We start from the raw sequence: 17,120 nt of genomic DNA, 5'->3' as shown, positions 1-17,120 counted from the left end.
AAGTTGAGATGTGCTCATTTGAACATACATTGGGACTTTAATTATAGAATGATTACAAACACTTGAATGCAGTAATATCATTCTCAGCTGGTTTACTTAGAAGGATGCATATTTTGTATGAAATTCATTAGCCAATGACCTTGAATGTACATAGCTCCAAAAAGGTAGGGGGAATCTGGGGTCCTTTTCTGAAATCCCTACATACCACTATTTATCAGATATTCATCTCTTTCCAAAGAAAAAAGATAATTTTTCTATCTTTTTCTTTTTAAAATATATAATATGTTTTTATTTTTAAAATTAGTTAGAATTAATTAATATAATTAATTTTGCAATTCATCTTTCAAAATTTTAGAATTTTAATTGATTTTCAGAATTTCTGGAATGGTGCTTGATTGATTTTATAAGGTTTGAATCACATTAGTGGATTGTTAAATTATAAATTATATTGGACACATTTATTTATATTTTGAAATTTGAACAATTTTTCTGATATAAGTATTTTATTCTGAGGCATTATGCTTCAGGGTCAAAACAACGACCCGGTTTCATGTTGTTGAAGAATAGCCAATAGTAAGGCACAACACAACTCACTTTTTATGGCTATCATTTGTTTTCCATCAGCAGGCTAAGTGGCAACTGTGAGTAATGAAGAGGGAAAAGCGGGTAGAAATTCTTTTCTCCATGCCTAGACCACCATTCATTCCCAGCTGATGCACTTATGGGACATGTGTTCTATCATTTTCCCAAAATCTGCACAAAAAGGTGTAGCCACCGTATGGTTCATGCGACAATCCCCAGATCAGTTCCGTGCACAGAGATTCAGAAGGTTAACTCTTATATCCTAATTGGAAGCCTGAGTGCTTTCGATAAACCTCACGTTTTTGATTTATAATTGCCTCAGCCTTATTCTAATTGATAACACCCAAAGTTGCATAGGACACTTTATGATTAGTTTTACAATTTAACTATTTTTATCGTTTTTTCACCAATAAATTTATGGTCTGACTAGTACTTTCCAAAATGTTTACAACTTTAGGGAACAGAGAGTGCTTATCTCTTGGGCGACGTAGCCACTTGCTGGTATTTGGGAGCAGCAAATTTCTTACAGTGGCTCATCAATAATTTAAGCACACTATATATCAAAACATACATAATTTTAGCATATATTAAATTATTTTTAAATGCATAATTTGATCCATGATTCTTTGAATTCATGTTTTTCAAAAAGTCACAATAATGCAGAAAATGTAAGTAAAAAGCATTACACTATATGTTAAAGTAATGCTTGAGGGATGATCATATGAAGGCTATTTTCCCAAAAGCTTACCCTTTCTGGTTTACTGGTTCTAAATGATTTCAGTTATGCAGACCTTTCCCTTGTAGCATCCCAGATTTTAAATTTCCTCATTTCTGTACTTTGCTGTATTAATGACACTTCAATTCTCAGAAAATAAATGAATGAATCAATCATTTCATGTTGTTTTTTTTCTCTCTTACTCTTTTTATGTGGTATATTTATTTTACTTATATAAATCCATAATAGTATGCTTTATATATGTGTTTGAATAAACATTGAAGTTAATTTTAGCCTGAGCTTTCCATATTTTACAATGAGGATTGATATACTACAGATTAAAAATGATTTCTTTAGCTCTTTTGAACGTTCTTAAATATCTATGGCTAAAATAGTTTCATTTATTCTAACTCACCCATTGTTCATTTGTCAGAGGACCTTTGTGAGAGCTAAAGTTTAATTGCTTGGATTTTTTAATAAACAGTTAATTATTTGATTTTTTTGTACAGGAAGTATATACCATACATACTAAAGTAAATAATTTGCCTCTGTTTTTATCTTTCATCATTTAATGATTCATAGGTAATTTAATTAGTTTTTTCAATATTGTAACCTTTAATATGAACTAAAATCAACTACAGAGATTATAAAATATGAATAAATATGAGTTTGAGTAATTAATATTAAACTTAACAAAAATATTCTGAAACAAAGAATATGAATAAAAGAAGTAACATAATGTCTGCTGTTTATCCAGATATCGGTGAGGATAATATTTACTTTTTTCATTTATCAACTAAGCTATTGTGTAAGAAATCTCTGACAATTCAGATATTTCAAAAAATTAAGGGGGAATAAAACATAGGACAATTTCTAATATTTCACTGATACATTCAACCAAGGATACAATATTAAGCTGCATATTGAATATATTTGTGACATATTTATCACAAGTCTGTCAAAGACTCTTCAGTTTATTTAGTTTAAAATGGTACCTCATACATTTGACATGGGAAAATAAAAACTCTCTATGAAAAAGAAATTTAAGAGTAGTACATAGCAGATAGTCTGCAACCAAAGCAAAAATAGACAAATGGGATCACATCAAGCTAAAAAGCTTTTGCACAGCAAAGGAAACAATCAACAGAACGAACAGATAACACACAGAATGGGAGCTAGAAAACATACAAGAATTAAGAAGTTTGGCAAATAGCTGGAGGATACAAAGACAATGTAAAAAATGTTATATTTTTATCTACAAAGAACTGTCACTTTCTAATTCTAAAAGGTAGAAAGTAAAGTTTATTTTAAAACAATATATTGACTGCATTCCCAGCAATTTGGGAAGCCGAGGCAGGCAGATCTTTTGAGGTCAGGAGTTCGAGACCAACTTGGGCAACCTGGTGAAACCTCATCTCTACTAAAAATATAAAAATTAGCTAGGCATAGTGGTTCACACCCGTAATCCCAGCTACTGGAGAGCTGAGGCAGGAGAATTGCTTGAACCTGGGAGATGGACATTGTCGTGAGCCAAGATTTTGCCACTGTGCTCCAGCTGAGTGACAGAGAGAGACTCCATCTAAAAGAAAAAAAAAATGTATTTTTAAAAGCATTTTTAAATATTAAGTACCAGGTGATAAATCTAACAAGAGCATGTAAGACATGAAGAAGAAAGTTATAACATAGATGGATTTTCATTAGAAAATTGTTGAGTATGTTTACAGATTAGCATACTTCATAGTATAAAGACATAGTTTCTTCCCCAAATGATTCCATATGTTCAAACAAATTTTAAAACAATAATAATACTTTTAAAAATGGAACATAAGCTGGTTCTAAGTATATTTGGAAATTAAAAAGACTAAGACTAGGCACCATACTCCTAAAGAAAACTTTTTTTTTTTTTTTTTTTGAGGTGGAGTCTCGCTCTGTCTCCCAGGCTGGAGTGTAGTGGTGTGATCTCGGCTCACTGCAAACTCCGCCTCCTGGGTTCACGCCATTCTCCTGCCTCAACCTCCCGAGTAGCTGGGACCACAGGCGCCCGCCACCACGCCCGGCTAATTTTTTTTTTATTTTTAGTAGAGACGGTGTTTCACCGTGTTAGTCAGGATGGTCTTGATCTCCTGACCTTGTGATCCGCCCGTCTCGGCCTCCCAAAGTGCTGGGATTACAGGCGTGAGCCATCGTGCCCGGCCTTGAAGAAAACTTTTAAAGGATTTTCTCCACAACATGTCAGGACCTATGAAGCTATAGTGTTTAGGACTCCTAGGTACTGCCAGACCAGAGAAAGAAACTGATGGAATCAAATAAAGAACTCAGAAACAAGCCTACATACTTCTAGGGACAATATTTAAATGAGGTTTGCAAATTAACAAAGAAAGAACAGACATTCTCATGCACAATACTAGGATATTTGAGTAGTAAATAAGAAAGTTGGGATCTTTCTTTCTACAATATACCGTATTTAATTCCACAGAGAATAAATGTGGCGATTTAAAGGACAACCTATCAAGCTTTAGGAAATGATTACTATTTTCATAAACTTAGAGTAAAAATATGTATATATTAAAACAAAATATAAAAATTATAATTAAGAAAATAATTACTTTTGACTTTATAAAAGGTAAGAATTTTTTGCTTATCAAAATTATTATTAAACACAATGAGAAAAAATATTTTCCACTCTTAAAATCAACAAATGAAAAAATATTCAGTGTATATAAACTAACTCTACAGATTAATAAGAAAGAAAACAAACTAATCAAAAGAAATACCAGCAAAATATTGGCATTTTAAAAGAGAAAATATATAAGGACAATTTTAAATGGTACCTAATATCAAACTGAATACAGATTATTAATGACAGAAAAATGAAAATTGGGTAATATTAATGTTTGTGATGATGTGGAACAAAGACAAATTTTATACACTTTTAAGAGAAGAAATGTTACAACTGATGTGGTGTGATGGTTAATGCTGAGTGTCAATTTGATTGGACTGAAGGATGCAAAGTATCAATCCTGGGTGTGTCTGTGAGGGTGTTGCCAAAGGAGATTAATATTTGAGTCAGTTAATTTGCAGAAAAAGGCAGACCCACCCTAAATCTTGGTGGGCACCATCTAATCACTTGCAACAAGGCTAGAATATAAAGCAGGCAGAAAAACATGAAAGGATTAGACTGACCTAGCCTTCCAGCCTACATCTTTCTCCTGCATTGGATGCTTCCTGCTTTGAATATCGAACTCCAAGTTTTTCAGTTTTGGGACTCAGACTGGTTCTACTTGAATCTCAGCTTGCAGACAGCCTATTGTGGGACCTTGTGATTGTATTAGTTAATACTTAACAAACTCTCCTGTTTACTCCTGATTCACTGCTTGTGAAAGGCAAGTAGTTTAGTGACTCTATACGTTATTCTTTGACAATATGTGGAGAACCAAGGAACATAATGAAGCTAGTTAGTTGCCCCTAAGTTCAGTGGACAAAGTGATGAAAGAAATAATAAACTCAGAGATTCTAACTCCCAGCTTCGGAAGCAGACACTAAACCTTAAATCTGCTAAGATTACCCTGAGGGAGAGTCTTATCTCTTGTAGAGAAAGGGCTGAAATTGTGGAAAAACAGGCCCAAGCTGTTATCATGAGAGTGGCTGACCTTCAATTAAAGGTGCATCCACAGCCATGCCAGGTATCTACTGTTAAAGTAAGGACGTTGATTGGAAAATAATGGGACCCTGCAACTGGGAATAGGGATGTGTGGGAGGACCCTGATGAAGCTGGGGACACTGAGTTTGCAAACTCTGATGAACATTTTTCACCAGAAGGAACAGCTTCCCCATTCCCAGTAATAGGAACATTCTCCCTCCTTGACCCATACTGCCATCAGCCTTTCTGCCTTTGTCTGAAGAGAAACCCTGCGCTGACTAAGGCAACAATAATGCCCTCACCTGAGGCAGTTGCCAGGCAAGATAATGTTAATTCTCCTCAGGAGCCACCCCCAAAACCCCTGTTTGCCTCTAGACCTATAACTAGACTAAAGTCCTGGCGTGCTCCTAAAGGTGAGGTTGAGAGTGTGAACTAAGAGAAGGTGTGCAACACTCAAAAAAAACTGCTTGAGTTTTCTAATTTATATAAGAAGAAATCTGGAGAATAGGCATGGGAATGAATATTAAGGTGTGGGATAATTGTGGAAGGAACATAGAGTTGGGTTATGAATTTACTAATTTGGGCCCACTAAGTAGGAACTCTGTATTTAATCTTGCAGCTCAAGGAGTTAAAAAAAGGTTCTAATAGTTTATTTGCTTGGTTCGCTGAAATGAGGATTAAAAGACAGCCCACCGTGAGTGAGCTGGAAATGCCTTATCTCTCTTGGTTTAATGTAGAGGAAGGGATCTAAAGGCTTAGGGAAACTGGGATGCTGGAGTGAATTAGTCACTTAAGACTTACTAGTTCCAGCTGAAAGGGACCAGAGGATATACACTTGACCAATGCCTTGCAAAATAGATTTGTGAGGGTAGCACCTGCATCTTTGAAGGGCCCTGTAATTGCTCTTTTCTGCATGTCAGAGCTAATAGTGGGAACCACAGTCACTCAACTACAAAATTTAAATACAATGGGAATAATTGCATCCCAAGGTGGCAGGGGCCCAGTGGAATCACTCAACCATCAAAAGCAAGGTGGTCATAGCTACAGTGATAGACAGCAGAGGCAAATGGCAATCAGAATAGTCTGAGTCTTGTAGCGCTCTGGTATTACCTAATTAATCAAAGTGTTCCTGGAATTGAAATTGATAGGAAGACTGCTGCATTCCTATTTAATTTAAATAAGCAAAAAACTTCTAGGTCAAATGGACAAAAGATTAATTTGAATTATTAAAAAAAAAATCATGACTGGTCAATAAATTTCCAGACTTGAGCCATTTTACAAACTCAGAACCCCTTAAGTGAAGGGGAAGCTGGGTCACCTTGAAGAAGGACCCCACTACACTACTGATAATTTATGCAGTGAATCTTTCTCCCATCCTTCCCCAAGGAAACCTCCAGCCTTTTATCGGGGTAACTGTGCATTGGGGAAAGGGAAATGAATAGATATTTCAGGGACTACTGGACACTGGATCTGAGTTGACATTGATTCCGGGGGACACAAAACGTCATTGTGGTCCTCCAGTCGAAGTAGGGGCTTATGGAGGTCAGCTAATTAATTGAATTTTAGCTCAGGTCTGACTTACAGTGGGTCCAGTGGGTCCCTGTACTCATTCTATGGTAATTTCCCCATGGCCAAAATGCATAATTGGCATAGACATACTTAGTAGCTAGCAGAACCCCCACATTGGCTCCCTAACTGGTAGGGTAAGGGCTATTATTGGGGGAAAGGTCAAATAGAAGCCATTACATCTGCCCCTACCTAGAAAATCAAAAGTAAATAAAAAACAATATCACATCCCTGGAGGGATTGTGGAGATTAGTGCCACCATCAGGGACTTGAAAGATAAAGGGGTGGTGATTCCCATCATATCTCTATTTAATTATCCCATTTGGCTTGTGCTGAAGACAGATAGATCTTAGAGAATAACAGTGGATTATTGTAAGCTTAACCACGTGGTGACTCCAATTGTAGCTGCTGTACCAGATGTAGTTTTATTGTTTGAGCAAATCAACAAATCTCCTGGTATTTACTATATAGTTATTGACTAGGTAAATGCCTTTTTCTCCATTTCTGTCCACAAGGCCCACCGGAAGTAATTTGTGTTCAGCTGGAAAGGTCAGAAGTATACCATTACTGTCCTACCTCAGGGGTACATCAACTCTCTGGTTTTGTGTCATAAGCTTAGTAAGAGACCTTGATCGCTTTTCATTTCTACAGGATTATCATGCCAATGTAATGGACCAATGTAATGGACCAATGTAAATAGGTCAACAAGTCACCATATAACTTAACTGCCTATCATGAACTGGGTGCTTTCTAACCTATCCAACCATAAAGTGGGTCATGCACAGTGGCATTCTATCATCAAATGGAAGTGATATATAAGAGATCAGCCTTAAGCAGGTCCTGAAGGTACAGGTAAGTTCCATGAGGAAGTGATTCAAATGCCCACGGTCTCTATTCCTGCCGCCTTCCTTCTCTCCCCCAGCCTGCATTGATGGCTTCATAGAGAGTTCCCTATTAACATATGGCAGAGGAAGAGAAGAATTAGGCCTCATTCACATATGGTTCTGCATGTTATGTAGGTACCACCCAAAAGTGGACAGCTGCAGCACTGCAGCCCCTTTCTAGGACATGCCTGAAGGACGACACTGAAGGGACATCCTCCCCATAGGAAGAATTTCAACCAGTGCACCTGGTTGTGCACTTTTCATGGAAGGAGAAATGGCCAGATGTGCAATTATATATTGATTCATGGGCTGTAGCCAGTGGTTTGGCTAGATGGTCAAGGACTTGGAAAATGCATGAATGGAAAATTAGTGACAAATAAATTTGGGGAAAAGATAAATGGATGGAACTTTCTGAGTGGTCAAAAACTGCGAAGATATTTGTATTCCATGTAAGTGCTGATCGATGAGTGACCTCAGCAGAGGAGATTAATAATTAAGTGGATAGGATGACCTGTTCTGTGGACACCACTCAGCCTCTTTTCCAAGCCACCCCTGTCATCGCCCAATGGGCCCATGAACAAAGTGGCCATGGTGGCAGCAATGGAGGTTTTGTATGAGCTCAGCAACATAGACTTGCACTTACCAAGGCTGACCTGGCTGTGGCCACTGCTGAGTGCCCAATTTGCCAGCAGCAGAGACCAACACTGAGCCCTCGATATGGCACCATTCCTCAGAGTGGTTAGCTGGCTACCTCATGGCAGGTCGATTATATTGGATCTCTTCCATCATGGAAAGGACAGAGATTTTTCCTCACTGGAATAGACACTTACTCTGGATGTGGGTTTGCCTGTCCTGAACGCAATACTTCTGCCAATACTACCATTCGTGGACTAACAGAATGCCTGATCTACGGTCATAGTATTCCACACAGCATGGACTCTAAACAACACACTCACTTTACAGCTAAAAAGTTGTGGCAGTGGGCTTATGCTCATGGAATTCACTGGTTTTACCATGTTTCCCATCATCCTAAAGCAGCTGGAATGATAGAATGGTGTAATAGCCTTTTGAAGCCACAATTACAATGGCAACTAGATGACAATATTTTGCAGGCTGGGGCAAAGTTCTCCAGAAGGCCACGTATGCTCTGAATCACCATCCAATATATGGTACTGTTTCTCCCATAGTCAGGATTCACAGGTCCAGGAATCAAGGGGTGGAAGGGCACCGCTCATAATCACCCCTAGTGATACAATAACAAAATTTTTGCCTCCTGTTACCACGACGTTATGTTCTGCTGGCCTAGAGGTCTTAGTTCCAGAGGGAGAATTGCTGCCACCAGGAGACACAACAACAATTCCATTAGACAGGTGTTAAGATTGCCACCTGGACACTTTGGGCTCCTCCTACCTTTAAGTCAATAGGCTAAGAAGAGAGTTACAGTGTTGACAAGGCTGATTGACCCAGACTATCAGATGAAATCAATCTATTACTCCACAATGGAGGTAAGAAAGGGTGTGCATATAGGAGATCCATTAGGTCGTCTCTTAGTATTAACAAGCCCTGTGATTAAGGTCAAGGGGAAACTGCAACAGCCGAATCCAGGCAGGACTACACATGGCCCAGACCCTTCAGTAATGAAGGTTTGGATCATTCCACCAGGAAAAAAACCATGACCTGCTGGGGTGCTTGCTGAAGGCAAAGTGGATACAGAATACACTGAAGAAGGTAGTCATCATTACCATCTACGACAAAGTAGATGCAGAAATGAGGACAGTAATTGTCATGAGTATTTCCTCTTTCTTTTGTTAAAAACATGTTTTTGCATGGATACACTTGCACTAAGAAAATATCTTCATTTTATTTCGTTTTTCCTTTATCACATGACATAAGATTTATTTACTTCACATCAGCATTTAAGTATTGTTAATTTTATGAAATAGTATTTGGGTTGGGGATTAATGTGTTTCCAGTTGTACAGAGGATAGTTGTATTATATTAGACGTAATTATGACCTTATTATTGTCTTTATTTGAAGATTATGTATGATCTCAGGAGATGTGTATGGGTTCCAGTTGACAAAGGATGGACTCGTGATGGTTAATATTGAATGTCAGCTTGATTGAGGATTTCTCCCCGTTGTAGACCATATACAGTAACTTTCTCACATTGCCATGGCATTTTTAAACTGTCATGGCTCTGGTGGGAGTGTCTGTTAGCATACTAATGAATTATTGTTAGCATATAATGAGCAGTGAGGACAACTAGGGGTCACTCTCACTGTCATCTTGTTTTTGGGGTTTTAGCCGGCTTCTTTACTGCAAACTGTTTTATCAGCAAGGTCCTTATGATGTGTACCTTGTGCCAACCTCCTAGCTCTTCCTGTGACTTAGAATGCCTGACCTCCTGGGAATGCAGCCCAATAGGACTCAGTCTCATTTTACCCAGCCCCTAGTCAAGATTGAGTTGCTCTGGTTCAAATATCTCTGACAATTCCTGCACTCAACTATATTGTAGAACTATTTATAATAGCTAAGTTATGGTAACAATCTAAATGTTCATCAAAAGATGAATACATCTCTTTTTAAAAAGTGGTATATATATACACTGGAATACCAATTCAAACAAAAAAAAAGAATAAAATCCTGTCATTCACAGAAACGTGGATTGGACTGGGGGATGTACATTAAGCAAAATAAGTCAGGCACAGAAAGACAAATATGCATGTTCTCATTCACACTTGAGAGCAAAACAAAAAACAAACAAAAAAAATGCACTTGTCTTTATTGGAGGTTTTTGCATATAAATCAATTTTAATTAACTTCAAGTGACTGCTGATTTATAGATAAAAATAAAAAAGAAACCCTCCTCATGGTCTTGTTTTTATAAATAGGAGAATTTTTTAAAAGTATCTGTTAATTTAGTAGCTATCAAAATCATTATTCTGCCAAAAAAAACTTGATGTAATGAATGAAAACTTTTGTAGAACAAGTCTTTCTCTAATGAATAATATCTTTTTATTTATTTATTTATTTATTTGAGATGGAAAATCGCTCTGTTGGCCAGGCTGGAGTGCAGTAGCGCGATCTCAGCTCACTGCAACCTCTGCCTCCCAGGTTCAAGAGATTCTTCTGCCTCAGTCTCCCGAGTAGCTGGGACTACAGGTGCATACCACCACACCTGGCTAATTTTTGTATATTTACCAGAGACAGGGTTTCAACATATTGGCCAGGCTGGTCTCGAACTCCTGACCTTGTGATCTGCCCACCTCAACCTCCCAAAGTGCCGGGATTACAGGCATGAGCCACCACACCCAGTCTTCCAACGAATATTTTTATACAAGAGATCTTAAACACTCTGCAAGGTTTTTCCCTCCTTCCCTCCCTCCCTTCCTTCTTTTCTTCCTTCCTTCCCTCCTGCCTGCCTGCCTCACTCCTTCCTTTCTCAATTCAGAAGTGTTATCATATAAATGAAATAAATATAAACAGTGTAATAGTATTATCTTCCACATATCAGGGTTTAAGTCATTCTTGTAAAAATTTATGATAGAATAAGGCTTATTGTAAGAATCCAAACGTACTTATACAAGTGCTCCTTATTTTCATACCACATCTTAATACATGTGTAGTGTCAAAAATGTTCTTCAGTCACAATCATTATAATTTTTATTGTAGACAAGAAGGTAATAGATTCTCCCATAGTGTCATATCAATGGCTTTTGAAAACTTAATAAACAGAGCTAGTTTCATCTCTGTGCCCTCTACTATGTAGAAGTAGAAAGATAATATGATTTACTGAAGGTATGCTAGGATATCTTTGACTATTTTTAACGACATTAGATTGTATGCAACCAACTTCGATTTTGAGCTTTCTATGTATAAATCTTTTTGGCATGAACTATTCTTTATTTCATAAATATGAAATAAGTTTTAAACATGTACTGACTAAAATGTTACCTGCTCGTTCTTCAAACAAAATTATTGCTGAAAGCTTTTGTTATTTTCATTAGACTTTTTGCTTAATGGCCAAAACAACCTTACCATTCCCCTCAGCTTGAACAAATTTTACCCCGTTTTTTGTTTTTTGTTTTTTGTTTTTCCTGCATCTAGGCCTCTAATCCTTCTTTCCTTACAGTTTTTGCTTTAGAAAGCTTGTAATTGTAAATTTTTCCTGTGCCCTTTGAGATATAAGTAAATCTTTCTGATCTGAAAGCCTCTTGCCAATTTTATAGCCAAGAATGTTTTTATCAAGGACCGTGAAGCCAGTCTTTTGAAATGCAATCTTCATAGAAAATAGTATTCCTATATCTTTGTTTCTGTGGGAGGGAAGAAATCCTAAGTACAGTGAGTGCCTTGCTCCATGTTCTAAAACTACCTCCTGTTATGAAGATAAGCAAAATATCTGCACATTTTATATAACAGTCACTTCTAGAACTGACTTTTGTAGAGAATTTCTTCCTGAAGATGTGTCTATGGTAATGACTGGGAAGGGTGCTTTAGCTTTGATTCTGGGTGCAGGAAGTAGCATAATCTTTGTACGATTTTTTGGCTGTGAACAGCACAGTGGTATCAGCAATCTCCGCAGTGGCATGGCTACATTTTTTCGTGGAAGCGATGGTGAAAATGTGCTGGGAACAGGAGATACCAGGTAGGTCTGCCCTCAGGGCCCACTCATGGCAGGTAGTGGTGAACCAAGCATTCCTGACGTTGGGTCACCAGGTGGCATATGCAAGCACAGTTTAAGTGAGTGCAGGTGGGCAAATTCTTGAGCCTCCAGGCAGTTTGCCTGGGTGCTGGCAGTGGGAGTGGTAAGCCAGAGAGGTGGGTGAGTCCTTAGGGCTGTAAGCACATTGTATGGTCTGGATTATGGTAGTAGTAAAGGCAGGATAGTTTGGGGGCTCCCATGTGGCACTCACTAATGTTAGCTGTGGGTAGGATGGGCTGAGCAAGCTGGTCCCCAGCTTTCTAGGTTGTGCATGTGCATGGATGTAGTTGATGGTATTGATGACAGGCTGCGTGGGCTCACCTTCAGGATTCCAGAAGTAGTGTACAGATGCTAGAGGTGGTAGAAGGAGTTGGGTAATCCCCAGGACCCTGGGAGGGGTGCTCATGCTTTGGGTTGGAGGAGCAAAGGTGACAGGTCTGGTGGGCATCAGGGTGTGCAGAGCTCTAGGAGGTAGCAGCCAGGGCAGGCAATCTGTGGTGGTGGTTGTGGAGAGCCTGACCTCAGGGCTGGTGTTACAGTGTGGTGATCCTGCTGTTAGTGTGGGTGAGGTTGTTATCATGGTCCCCTGCAAGGAGCTGTCGAGTTCTGAGGTGTGTACACTTCGACTCTGGTCGTAGCAGGGTCCACAGTGGTGTGTGTGAGGAGCCTGCACTCACGACATGCGCTAGAGCACACAGGCCATGCTTTTGATGGGGGCAGGGTTGCTGTTCACAGCCCCAGGCAGGCACTTCTCAGTCTCTGGGTAGGGTTTGCTTTATCTCCTGGCTGCAGTCAGTGACTGCTGTCATGTTCAAAGGGGTCAGATGGATCCTGCCTTTCTGGGTGTGAACTTAAGCACAGAGGCTGTGCTGTTGGTGGGAATGGGGTTACTATTTGCATCCTCAGATAGGCAACTGTCAGGCTCACTCACTTTGGCTTCCAGTGGCAGCAGCACTGTTGTGGTATGTAGAAAGGGGAAGACATCCATTTTCATATGACCCCAAGTACTGAGGACATACATGCTAATGGGGATGCGGTTGTTTACATACCCAGACTCTCAGATTTAAGGTTTGTTTGCTTTGGCTTTCACAGGCAGCAGTGGCTGCGGCAGTGTGGAGAGTTGGGGAAGGTATCTTGACCTCTGTGCATAAGCTAGAGAACAAAGGCCATGCTGCTAGTTAGGGCAGGGTGGTTTCCTGCCCTGATGGTACCAGGTACCATTGGTACAGGCAGGGAGCTCTCGGCTTTGCCAAGCATATTCACTGGTTCCCTTTGTCTCAGAAGAAGCCTCCTTGATGTACTGTGTTATCATTTCCTTGAGGAGTGGTACTCCCTGTGGGTTAGAGCACTGGGGATCCCACAGCACCATTGGGTCCAACCACCTCTATGTCACTGAAGTGCTCCAGGTGTATGCCAGGGGATTTTACTGGGGATTCACAGGGTGTGAAGATGTGGAACTATTGGTTCTCAGAAGAGGATGCGGTCTGGTGGAACCTGGACTCTGGCCATGGCGCCCTACTGCAGCTGCTTAGGTCTTGCTGTGTGATGTGGTGCAAGTTTCCCGCTTGCAGCAATGCCCTGGCAGGCCTCTAGATCACCATCCTGTAGAGCCCCCGCCTATGCTAATCTCACATCTGTGTAGATGGAGGAGGTCTCCTGTGGTTAGGATTGCAGTAGTCTAAGGTAAGACTGTGCGCCCCTAGTGGCTCGCACTGACCCTTTCCCCATAATAGGGAGCCATTCCAGGATCCCAGCTGGTCCTGGCTGAGCTAGCTGCTAGCTTCCGCTCCTTCTGTGCCTCAGGTGTTTCCTGTGACTTCTCTCTTGAACTCTGGAGTTCTTTCCTAGATATTCTATTCAATGTGTGATTATCTATTCACAATTTGCTTCTTTCTAGGGAGGAAGAGTGATGTCTCTGGTCAGCATCTTAAAACCTCTCTCCAATATGTGGTTCTTTTGTCCACATTTCTGCTCTCCTATAGGAAGATATTCTGACATTTGTCTTTATTTTGATATCCCTCATGAGTTTTTGAAGTGATTTTATAAAGTCATATCAAAGAATGGATATAGAACAAAAAGGGAAATGCTATTTTTAATTGACTAATAGAATAATTATTAAAATTCATTATTCTTAAAATGGAACTTTAAGGGCATCTTAGCATGTGTCAAGAAACAAAAGGGAGAACGGGGGAGGGTACTGAGGAGATGTTAGTCAATGGATAAAAAATTTCAGTTAGATGAGAAGAATAAGTTTTATTGTACAGTATAGTGACTATAGTTTATGACAATGGATTATACTTTTCAAAATTACTAAGAGTAGATTTTAAGTGTTTTCATCACAAATAAATGGTAAGTATGTGATGTAACACACTATTGATTACCTTAACTTAGCCATTTCACTAGGTATATATTTCAAAACAGCCTGGTATAGAAATAAATATATACAATTTTTTTGTCCATTAAAAAATAAATTAAAAATAGAAGCAAATGTGCAGTTAGTTGAAAAGAAAATAAACATCCTCATGAGATAGTAACTAAGTTTATGACTCAGCAGGAGCATTTTATTTTTTAGAAATGCACCTTTGGTTAACAAAGAAAGCAAAAAGAACACTGATATTAACATGTAAATGAAAAATTAGCATGAAAAGGTGATATTTCTTCAAATTTTCCTGAGGTGATTTATTCTAAGGTGATCTAAGGTGATCTATTCTAAGACTTACGATTATTTGATAAGACTTTTAAAATTACTTACTAAATGGAATTTTAATATGTAAAAGTAATTTTTCAGGAAAATAGTAACGTATATTAAAGAGAGAAAATACACTGATGACTTTTTCAGTTTGTTATTTTGTCATTTTGGAAGTAAAGCTATATTCACCTACTGTGTGCTAGCCATTTGTAGGGAAATGCTAACAAATGACAACCTGAGCAATTTTCATTTGCATCAACTTTTAAACAAAAATCATAGAACTTATAAAACGGCACAGTGGATTTGTTAAAAATACAGCATTCAAGTATTATACATAGTAGGTCCTAAATACAGTCAATTTATTTATTTATTTATTTATTTATTTATTTATTTATTTTTGTTTGCTTCCTTTCTTTTTTTTTATTATTATTATACTTTAAGTTCTAGGGTACATGTGCATAACGTGCAGATTTGTTACATATGTATACTTATGCCATGTTGGTGTGCTGCACCCATCAACTCGTCAGCACCCATCAACTCGTCATTTACATCAGGTATAACTCCCAGTGCAATCCCTCCCCCCTCCCCCTCCCCCCTCCCCATGATAGGCCCCGGTGTGTGATGTTCCCCTTCCCGAGTCCAGGTGATCTCATTGTTCAGTTCCCACCCATGAGTGAGAACATGCGGTGTTTGGGTTTCTGTTCTTGCAATAGTTTGCTGAGAATGATGGTTTCCAGCTGCATCCATGTCCCTACAAAGGACACAAACTCATCTTTTTTATGGCTGCATAGTATTCCATGGTGTATATGTACCACATTTTCTTAATCCAGTCAATACAGTCAATTTATGATGGTACAATTTCAGTGTATAAATGGTAGTCCTGAATGGAATATGTTACATCCACTGATGTACAAATTACATATTTTCTCATGTAATTAGAGAAAGTTAATCACAGTGTATATCACTTGCAAATGGGTTAAAACAAAATGCGACTTCATATGTAATGAAGATAGCCAAGTATAATATTCAAATAAATTTTATCACAACATATGTAATAATATGCTGCTAATGTTCTTTTTATGTTTTTAAAGGCTTTTTTTGTTTTAGTAACATAAAAGTGATTAAATATATCCAGCCAACTTATGAAATTATACATTTTGTAAAAAGTGTTTACAGGTAAAAAATGATTGGGAAAAGTTGATCTAGATATGAAAATTACATAGAGGTAAAATATTACTTGAGTGTTTTCTGTGTAAAGTGTTATGGTTTTATTTTCATTGTTGGGGATTACCTTTAATCTACACAATTTTTTTCCGTCATTGGAAAGGCAGAGATTACGATGAACGGGACAATGATCACTTACTAGAGTGTTCGCTGATGAGATGTAAACAGGTTCTTTGTTGGAAGTACAGCTGCAGAGGAGATCAATAACACTGTTATATGGAATTTGTAATAAAAATTAATTTGTACCAATGCTCACATTAATTGTTCGATTTAACACATATAAATATATTCTATTTCAGTAGTGTGCCTCTGTAACATTCTCACAACACAAAAATACAACTTTGAACAATATCATGCCTTTTCATATTTTATATTAAAACAGAGTAACATTGTTCTGCTGTTTTGACCCTTCCAAGATTTCTCATAGATAACTGAGAGGATTGAGAAACAGCCAGGTTCTCAGTAAAAAGGGTTCAATGAATGTTGCAGGAGGGTAATTTGCATGGAAATGACATTTTTTTGAAGCCTAAAAAATGTAACAAAAAGAGAAAAGGAAACAGCCTATCTTCATGCTGATGACAATGTTTATAATGAGACTGAATAATAGAAATTTAACCAGCTTCTGAAGTATTATAATCTGCTTTTGATTTCTATGGGAACTTTGCAATTAGATATAGGTATAACAAAAGAGATTTTATTTGAAACTCTTCAATTAAACTCAGAATTGATAGAAAACAGTTCATATTTTATATTGAGTTAACCATGTATATAATCATTACTAATGAGGCAAATCTTTTGATACCTTCATATTCCATTCTCAAATAGAGCACAATATATTTAATATTTTTTCAGATAATTCTCTTTCACAACATATTCTGACTCTCCATCTATATGTATATGTGTATGTATATATGTATTTTTGCACTGATGTATAGATAGACATATCATTCTTAGAACAGGCAGTGGTGTCAGGAGACTGAGGAGGGCTAATTCATATAAACTATGTGTCTGGGAGAAACATGTAATATTTCAAACATTCCCAAAAGTTAAAATCTTTTAGTGGCATATATTTCAGAATATTATTAATAATTATTAGGTTGTATTAAGAAGCTTGTG

Source organism: Theropithecus gelada, chromosome 17 (assembly GCF_003255815.1).
Source record: "Theropithecus gelada isolate Dixy chromosome 17, Tgel_1.0, whole genome shotgun sequence".
NCBI lineage: Eukaryota > Metazoa > Chordata > Mammalia > Primates > Cercopithecidae > Theropithecus > Theropithecus gelada.
This window is presented reverse-complemented; position numbering follows the sequence as displayed.